Source organism: Schistocerca cancellata, chromosome 1, assembly GCF_023864275.1.
Source record: "Schistocerca cancellata isolate TAMUIC-IGC-003103 chromosome 1, iqSchCanc2.1, whole genome shotgun sequence".
In the NCBI taxonomy this organism is placed as follows: domain Eukaryota; kingdom Metazoa; phylum Arthropoda; class Insecta; order Orthoptera; family Acrididae; genus Schistocerca; species Schistocerca cancellata.
This window is the reverse complement of record NC_064626.1, coordinates 534,098,294-534,108,863: the sequence shown is the minus strand read 5'-3', so window position 1 is coordinate 534,108,863 and position 10,570 is coordinate 534,098,294.

Genomic DNA, 10,570 nt, shown 5'->3' with positions numbered 1-10,570 from the left:
GATGCGCTATTCCCTGTCATGCACTCGTATTAAACAGAAAACTAGCTTATAAACTAATAGACCATATCCTTAGAACCAGTAACAGGTCTGAACGCAATGTATAGAGCAAACTGACATGAAAATCATCATCGCGCAATTGCAAGTATACTCAAATCGTATGGTACGTACCAACACTGGTCCTTAATTTATGGTGATGGATGTGGAATTCGACTCACAGCAGTTTGTTATGTAATGTTATAACAAGTAGATTAAGAAAACGGTTCCAAACATAATAAAATCAATAATATCTCTGTCAAAGATTCCTAGTAAGAGGAAAGTAGGGGATGAGTGCTGGGCCTCTGATGAACGACAGAAAGAGTAGAACATTTTTTTGCCGGCCTGAGTGGCCGAGCGGTTCTAGGCGCTACAGTCTGGAACCGCGCGACCGCTACGGTCGCAGGTTCGAATCCTGTTTCGGGCATGGATGTGGATGTGTATGATGTCCTTAGGTTAGTTAGGTTTAAGTAGTTCTAAGTTCTAGGGGACTGATGACCTCAGACGTTAAGTCCCATAGTGCTCAGAGCCATTTTTGAACATTTTTTGTGCAACTTAAGAATAACCCAAACTGATTGATCTGTAGAAGAAGTGTGCCTATTTATGAAAAATTATTTAAAGAGACATTACGAATGTCGGCGTATGAAGAAGGTACAAGCTCAAGCATGCCACTGACCAACTCTCAAATTATCTGTCGTTATAAAACTGTAACCTGACAGTGTGAGAGATTTCACATTTTTTTATTAAAAAAAAAGCGTACGTACAGAATGCTATGTTTCAGTGCAGAGAGTTGTAAAAAAAAATATTTTTCGTATTTTATTATAAGAGTGAGAGAAAATTTGTTATAAAGCAAGTTTACCTATTTCTGCTATTACTGTGACGGACACACAAATTGAACTACGTACGATTATTTCTGGCGAAAACCTACGAGAGATAATTCGCCTATGAAAGCCTCTTTTGAAGTTAACTTTACCGCATTAAGAGCTGTAGATGTGGAAATAAAAGACAGTAAAGAAGAGTGGAAGGTCAGAACCATAAGGTGGATGCATCGTCATGAGAAATGAGTTCTACTGTTGACGGTTTGCCATAAATGTGGGGGGGTACTGTTGGTGAAATAGAAGGCGCCTCTCGTACCGGTACGTTTTGGCCGATTTTCCCCAAACTGACTGGTGCGATCTTTTCAGCCGTCGGCAACGGAGTACACAATCAACGTTAATTGGAGAAATCTGCATCAAATCCACCTCTCCGCCTCCGTACACAACAGCAGCACATTTCTTGCGTGAATTCTAGCCTTACCTCAGTTGACAGAGCACCTTACTTCTAAACCGTCGTTTCCATGCACCAGTATTGTGACTAACTTTTTACACCCATAATGAGCATTTTAAAAAATTATGAAAATTCGTTGAGCTTCAAAAAATTTTCGCAAATGGAATATCAATTCACCATCAAAGCATGTTAAACCGATTATCTACTATACAATAATATTTAAATCGTTAACAACTGTTTCGCTATCGATGTTTAATTCCGTGCAGAGATCGTTGCCGCTTATGTGTTGGTATTGCCCACTTTTTTCACTACTTTCAGATGATTAAGGCACAACTTTGACGACAAAAATCTACAAACATCAGATGCTTTAATCAGTTTCGTACCTAACGAACTGAAACTTTATGTTCAGTAACCCTACAAATCATTTTTGGCAACTTGAACCATTCATCCCATTCCGTAGGCAAATTTCAAAATGTATCTATTTCGTGTTTCCTCTCAGATTCGAGACAGTCTTTTCTAGGTGGTGTTGAGTTTACGTAATGACGGATTCAAATAATATTTCCAGAATTGTGTGTTTGCAAAGCCACCTAGTGAAGAAAATAAATCAACTTTCTCTCCAATCACATATGTTGCCTTTTTTAAAATTGCAGTAATAATGACTTTTTTACATGATTCTCTTTTCAGCACCTTTAAAACAGTAAATTCGAAACTTCTGTGGCAGACAGGATATTCAGGTTGTGGCAATGCAACCTGCAAGTTCTAAACGATTGCCGAATCCTCCGCAGGTTCTAAGAGATTACCGAACCCTGTCTTAAACTATACAAATGCTGTTATGCTTGCACAATTTTCTCTCTTGTTATTTACTATGATGTGTGCCATCTCAATTGATGAAATGTGATCCCACGATGACCCCGAAAAAATATGAAGACCAAAATACTAACTTCTGTCTTCAGGAATTGACTCGTAAAGGTTACAAAGCACATTTCCCGTTTGATAGCCGCAGGGATCCGAAAATAAATCAGAAACAAATAATCGAAAAATTAAAAACACAGCTCAAATCACTCTATGGGCCGCAGGACCTACAGGCGTGCTCATTTGTTTTTATATCGCACGTGAGGAGGAACCATCATCTCTTTTGCCATTACTTTACGGTATATCGCTGAATAAACGGAACATGCCACGTGATCGCTAACAGGAGCAGGTCGCTACAGTACACAAAATAGGTAGTAAAACCGAAGGCAGAATTATAGGAGTATCTCACTAACGTCAATTTCTTGCAGAATTACGGAGTATAATTTGTGCTCACGTGTGATGACTTTTCTGAAAGACAGAAGTACTCTTAAGTAGGAATCAACGTGGTTCCTGGAAGTACTGATGGTGTGAAACCAAGTGCACTCCATTCATTCATGGGATGTAGAAGGCAGCAGATGACTTATCTCTCGTTAACGACTTCTTGCTTAACTTCCAGAAAACTTTCATTACTATTCCTCCTTATCGCTTAACAAACTAAATACGTTCATACGGAATACGATTGAGAACTTCCAAGACAACATATCTCAATACGTCGTTCTTAACAGAAATTCGTAGTTTTTAGGGGAGGGAGCGTCTGTACGCATTGCATATTACCGGAAAAATAATTAGTACATCCTTGTCGAGGTTTCCAGTTCACTTAAAATTTATTTTCGCAACAATGCGTATGGAGTACATGAAATTATGACATTTACAGATCAATAGCAGAATCTGTTCTGAGGTAACAGGTATCGAACAATGCTGAAACAACCGTATTAGTTCGTGGTTTAGCCTCACAGGCGGTTTAGCAGGTTCTCATAGTTCTGTAAGAGTTGTTGGTTAACGAGTCATGGGAGTCACTCCTCGTCCCATCACAACCCACATGTGCTCGATTGGTGCCAAGTCTGGAGATCGTGCTGGCCAGTGAAGTTACTGCACGTCTTGAACACGCGAGTTTCATGGGCAGTGTCTGGGCGAGCATTATGCTCGTGGAACAACACATCACTTTACTGTTGCAAGAACTGCAAATCAATGACCATAAGGCCTGGGGTTGGGCCAATGTGTGCACTCTACCAGACAGTGCTCACCAGGTCCACGTCGTACGCGCAAACGACCGTCACTTGTGTGCAAGTAACATGTATTTTCATCGCTGAAGACCGGCACGCCATTCCATCTTGCATGTTATCCTCTGACAGCACCAGTCCAGCTAATCAGGTAGATGATGTGGAGTGAGCGGTAGATGGGCCAGAGGTCTGTGTGCCCATAGTCCCACTGCTAACAACCTGTTCGCGACAGTTCGTGTTGACGGTCTGGTGTCACTAGCCCTCTTATCTGCGCTACGTTGCTGTACGATCTGCACTGCTGGTCTTACAATACGACGATCATGGCGAGTCTGTACTGCATGGACGTCCAGAACCAAGTTCACGAGTGTGAGAATGTTGAGGTGACCACTGACACCAGCACGTCCGACTTGAGCGGGTGTTCTCCGAAAGGGCAATCCCGTCACTCGGAAGGCCACAATTTGATCCCTCTCAAACTCACTCACTTGGCTTTAGGAATGACGAGTGCGTCTCCGTGGAATGGCAGCCTTCTTGCTTCACACGCTTCCACCACACTGAGCCATCTGGCTGCGAGCACTTTTTTTTCCTTCACGGCGGTGTATAACTTGAGTCGCCATTGTGGTGTAAGTGAACGAGTGCGCTAGAACATGATATGTTTTATATTTGTGGTATTTTACATATGAAATGCTTATGCATCATGCTATCTTTTATTGTAAAAGGACGCACCATCACTTTGTAACTTGCAAGTTTGTAAAGATCATGAAATTCAGTTTATGTATTACAAGATCCAATGACGTCAGCACTGACCTGTCGGAGTCGGTAATCAACAAAAAATTTCACAAGTGATCTAGTGTACATGGTATTTCAGAATTATACAACAATTCAGATCGCCCACAGCTATTGAAACAATATCAAATATAGGTGGACCGAAACTTTCTCACCACTGCCCACCGCTACACACAATGCCTCCTGGTAGCTTTGCAAGCATGTGACGCGGTTAAGAAAGGTGTATATGCGGAGAAGGAAACAATGGGGACACATTCTATCAAGAATACGGGACGCAACTGGGGAAATCCACCAACATACACGATTCTGACAATAGGTTGTTGTTACGGCGCGGCGCCTGTGGATGAGCATCTCGGAAACGGCGAAGATGGTCGACTGTTCATGTGTTACTGTTGTAAGCGTCTATGGCACGTGGTTGAAGGACGTCGGTACCACAAGTCGGAAACAAGGTGTTGGACGACTACGTCTTAAAAACATAAAACGTGGAAGTCGGAGGCTTGCCACCTCTAAAGGACAGTCGACTATCTGTGACAGATCTGTATGTTCCCATGATGACCCACCGACATTGCCCATTACAATCGTTAGTGGGCACGGGAATATCAAGAGTAAACCGTGGATTAATGGAAATGGAATGAGACTAACAGATCAACTCGATGGCTGATTCCAGATACGCTGTCATCCACTCAAACGTCTGCTCGAAACACGCACTGTGTCACGAACCCAAGCCGGTACTGGTAGTTTTATGTACCGGAGTTCATCTACCTGGACTTCCTAGACACCTGTAGTGGTAATCGAAGGCACAATGACAGCAGTGGACTACGTGAAAACTATTACGGACCACCTGAATCTCTTCATGCTTAATGTCTTTCCCAATGGTGGTGTCATCTTCCAGTAGCGTAAGTGTCCGCGTCACAAGGCTGAATGAAATTGTGGTACAGCGATTTGAGGAGAATGGTAATGAACGCACAAATTCGTCTGATTTGAACACGGAAGAATACATCCGGGACGCTATCGGGCGCCATGTACGCGTCCACAAACCACCGGACAATACATGGGAATTTTGTGATCAGTGCGTAGGGATCTGGTGCCATATAGCTTCGGAAATCTACCAAGGACTTGTGTGATCCATTGCATCCAGAATAGCTGCTATACTGCGTTCCAATGGTGAGCCAACACAATATTATGCATGTCGTCGTCGTAATATCTTGGTTCATCAGTCTGTAAATGATCTGACAGATAATGTCAGCCCTACGGGGCTATGCGCAGACGACTCAGCTGTGAACATGGGGACTTGTTACTGGATATGGAAAGATTTGCATATGATCAGTGCCTGGTGCGAAGTCTGGAATCTGATCTTAACATAAATAAAAATAATGTAAAACGCCTTAATACGCGGAACTTCCATCGTTTGGCTGCGCTACAATCACCAAAAATCTAGCCATGGTGGAAGAACAGGCCACACTCGGACCTACTGGAAGAATCCCTGAGTGTTATTAATCTGCTGGGACTCATACCATGTTAGAATGACGGGAGAGGAAAGATTCAAAGACGAGTCGGTGTGGCGACTTTGAATCAGTGAAATACATGCCTGTCAATTCCAGGCTTTTCCCAGGCTGAAATTCAAATTTCCCTGAATCAATTTTGGTTGTACCTGAGAGGAGGTTTGATTTTATTGGTTTTTACGACCGCGACGAGATTTTTCGCGTTGGTGCGTCACTTATTAGTGATGATTCCCAGTTCAGAAAGTATTTAGTTATATCTTTTTTTTTTAAGTTATGAGCTCTTGCCGCCCCAAACTGCGTTACCGTTATCAGTCACAATTCTGTCCTATACTTTATCATTATGTACTGGACTCAAACCGACGAGAAATTTTCGCAGAAACATACTTCTAAGTATCGTCACGAAAATGCAATATTAATTTGCTTTGACAGACAGCATCGACGTGTCTTGTTTCAACACCGGACACTCTTCACACTATGGTTATTAAGTTGAGGCACGAGGCTGAGATAAAGCTAGGAAAATTCAACTCTGTGCTCGAAGAACCGAAAGCTGAATAGTGCTGATCTACAAAACTCACGTGTATGTTTTACTTTTAAATTTAATAAGACAGCTTTGCTACTGTGAGAATAACGAATTCAAAGGTGCATGACAAATTCTCATGTCCACATGACACTCCATCGCACTCTTGTCATGCCATGGGAAACCAACCTGGGCAGCCGAGAATCCACGGAGTAAGCAACAAACACTGCAACAACGTAATGCCTTCCTTAACCTTTCCTTATGCGACTTCACAACATATCGTTGCCGAAGAGTGATCGCAACAAAGTACTCATAATACCTCTTTGCACCAGCGAATATTCAAGCCGCTCTCGGGTCTCTCAGAGTTCCCTAAGCTTTTTAAGAATTCCATGACTGCACCAGTACATTCAATTCCCCTGCGATTTGCAGAATTTCCATGTTTTCCAGACAAGCGGCCACCCTGACACCTGCACGATTAATCAAGCGGTTGTTTAGTCAGGGTGAAAGGAACAAATTTATGTAACTAGATCAGCAATTTAACAAGATAACTAAAATGTCATGGAAATGCTCCAAGAACTATAGTGGGACATGTTGCAAGAAAGACACTGTGTGTCACGGAGAGCTTGACTCACAAAATTCCAAGGGTCCAAGTTCCTAAATGAGCCATGAAACGTTACTTTGTATCCCGCATAATCACCAAGACGCGAAAAAAAAGAGAAATTTTTATCCCTGCAGAACGGAACCGACCATCTCTCTTATCGCATACTATCAACGAATGGAACCGTAAGGAGGAACACGTTATTCGTATGCAGTATGTACCCTCCGCAACACGCAGTACGGTAGCTTGCTGAGTACAAATGAGCAAGCGCAATCGCATTTGCTGTTTCCTTGTGCTAGTAGTATGGTGTACGACTGATTTTACTCGTAGCATAGTAAAAGGTCCATGCTGCGCAGAAAGGAGCATTATCAAGCTGATAAAGAAAAGGCCACACTCGCAACTGTCGGGAGCATGATATCGGTTAAACATTTACAGGCGCTTACATTCTTATGGAGTTTGACCAAAAGTAACTCATCGAGCCAACACCATTAACAGCAGCTCCAGATTATTACGTCACCACGACTCATTCTCGCTTTCGCCACATTATCGCCAGGCATTCACACGTAAATACCGTTCGCCAGGCATCCGATATATCCACGTGCCCCTTTCTTTGTGCCATTGCAGTATTCTGCGCTACACAACGCCATCGTATTGGTCCAGTGTCTTCGGTCCTTGTCGTAATCAACACATTCTAAGCGGCAACAGTAGCAGCATAACACGTAAGCTAAGTTCTGCCGCTTCTTGACGAAGCCCTCTGCAGTAAGTGACAGTACATCCATCCCTGTCTGAAAGTTTGTTGCCCCACTGTGATAAAAAGAACAATAATTTTAATGATTGCGCCTGCACTTTCATAATCTCCGATGCGCGACCTAACATATCACAAAGAGAATTCAGTGTGTCTCCGAAGACTGTCACATAATGAAATTATATCAACTCTTAATCGCACCTCGCATTTACGTCGTTTGACATTTTAATCTAACATGTAAGCTAGATATGTTTTTACCCGACTGTGACAAATTATTGTCTTCTCCCAATACCCGTTCACTTTTTGCGTAGATGAACAGCCTAGGGCGATCGTCTATGTTACCAATTTTTGCCTCAGGGAACAAAAAATTAGCCCCGGCGACGCAGTAGTAGAACTCTTTAACGGATATACCAAATCAATCCTTATCTCCTTCCACGTTAAAACTGATTTTTCAGGATTTAAATATTCCTTCTAGATAGATACACGCCAAAAATATGGAGAACAATGCTTGAAGCTCGCCTGGCGCCGATTAAGTTTCACGAGAATCATTACGATACAACATATGCCCATGAAGTAAAGAATATGAAAATCTAGCTCCTATAACAGAACCACTGTAACATCTAAACGTTCCGTTACAAACGAAGGAAAAATTGTATTTGCCACTTCTGGCGGTTTTAAGGGAAAGCCGTGATAACATTTTTATATTATTCGTAATTAAGTACGTAACCTCCAGCGTGTACTTTAAACTACAGAGAAATAACTTTTATTTATTCATGCAATATAATTCATTTGATCTTTCTTACGAGCGTAAGAGCTAAGACACGCTTTTTGTTCGGCGTAAGATCTCCTATAACCTCACTGTAACAGAATTGTTCTCTCTAACAGGGTTTCTCTGGTGTCTGCGAAAGTCGCGCGTTGTTATTGCGATAGTGTAAAAGGTGATTTCGCTGCCTTCATGACGCTCCGCGTAAACATAATAGAAAGCTCGGAATCCGCAGCTCGAAGGTGCCTTTCTCGAGAACGTTAGCAGCACCGTGTCATTTGAACGGAGAATGGAAGAAGCAGGTACATTTCGTTTTAATGAATTGAAGTGGTCATACTACTATAGCGAGGTTGGCTGGAAACGACAGGTACCTGGAACGGGATGGCACACTTGCCGGTGCATATTTACTGCAAACGGACATACTCATACTCATGAAACGTTAGTCGTCCACGTAATTAGATATTTAATTTAAATACACAGATTTTATTTCAGTGCTGCATATGAGCAGTGTCAGGACTGTTTAATACTGTACTGTATCGTTCATCTCGCGTCAATCTGTTGAACTAAAATAGAGTAATTTATAATGGAAACAATTTTGTTAAAAGAAGAAGTCATTTTCTACTTTTGTTGCAATAATTTTATTTGTTGACATTTTCTACTGGGCTTGTCAGAAGCATTAAGCAGTTCCACTAAACATGCCATGAATACTAGCTATATTCAAGCCAACTCTAAAACTGGCTAATGTTACTCATTGTCAAGTCTTTCATGAACAATGGGAAAATTTTTGTCAACACACGGTGTAGTTTTATGCCTCCTTGATCATAATCATGAGCTTCCATTTATATCAGATACGGCCTTTCATGCAATTCTCCCGAATTTAGGTTACATAAATAATCTCGTTAGGGTTCCGTGCCTCAATCGGTCAGGACGGATCCTTCGATCGCTTTGTTGTCCTTCCGTCAGACTGTTTAAAACCCTGTTTCCGACGAAGGGGTGATGTATCAAGTTGAAATTTATGTCAGATACTCAGTTCTATGGTCCCTTGGCAGTGTAGAAAAGGGAAGCTTGTAAGTCAACGCAGTCAATAGATACGGCTGCTTCTGTCACATTTCTAATATTCGCGAACTCACCCGTCAAAATCTATTGGGTACTTCTCATTGGCCTAGAATCTTTAAATTTGGCAAGAAACAAGGTGTCACTTGACTATACACCCAAAGGAATAAATTCGAAAACTGTAAAGTTCTAATTAAATCACACGGCAAAATATTTATCATTTCTTATCTGGCGGACTGTTCGTCCGTCTGTTAAGACTTTTTCCCAGGGACGGGTAGAAATATCAAGTTGAAATTTATGACACATATTAAGATCTATAGGCTCTTGGCGGTGTAATAAATGTAAATTTCTAAGTCAATGTAACCAAGAGTTACGCACATTTAGGTCACTTATTTTGATACTCGCAAACTCAACTCATCAAAACCAAAGGGTACGTCTCGTTGGTCTAGAATCATGACATTTGGCAAGAAGCGAGGTTTCACTGCACAACCAAAGGTAAAAATCCGATAACAGTAAATTTGTAATTATGTCACACGAAAAATATTTCTTTCGTCATTTATTATCCGACGTTAATCTGTAGTTATGCGAACAGGCTCACTGGGTCGCAATGGTGAAAGCCAAACACCACGCAAGGAATAACTATTATGCAAAGGTTCATTTCACATTCAATTTGAAATGCCGTATCTATGTGCTGTAACCGCTCCAAGATACCTGATGATGGATAAATTTCGTCACATGTAACATAATAAATAAAGTCATTCCTTGACTACTGTTCGACATTTACCATTGCGATCTAGTCAGCCTGAAGGCAGAGCTGCTGATTATTGTAACAGTAATGGTCGCCTGTCTCCTGCATGCATGATATTATGTCCCGTTTATATTATTGAAATTAAAATAGCCACGAAAATCTTGGAATCCCTGAGACTGATACCTTGCCAATATCAATGTCGACAACAGGCAAAAAATGGCCGAGATTATTTCCAGAATGGATAAACTACCTATATACAAAGTAGCTCGTACAGAACCCTCAGTGAGCGAGTCCTACTCGCACACGGCCAATTTTTATGTATGGGTCCATAACCCCTGTAAATTTGTTAAAGGAAGTCATCTTCCTGTGTAGGCTTTTACTTTGAAATAGGAATTTTATTTCATTATTTACAATTAGCGAACCTCAGCATCTAAGGCCCTGCAAGCTTCATCACAATAAAAATTGTTATGCTTACAGCATCTTATATTCC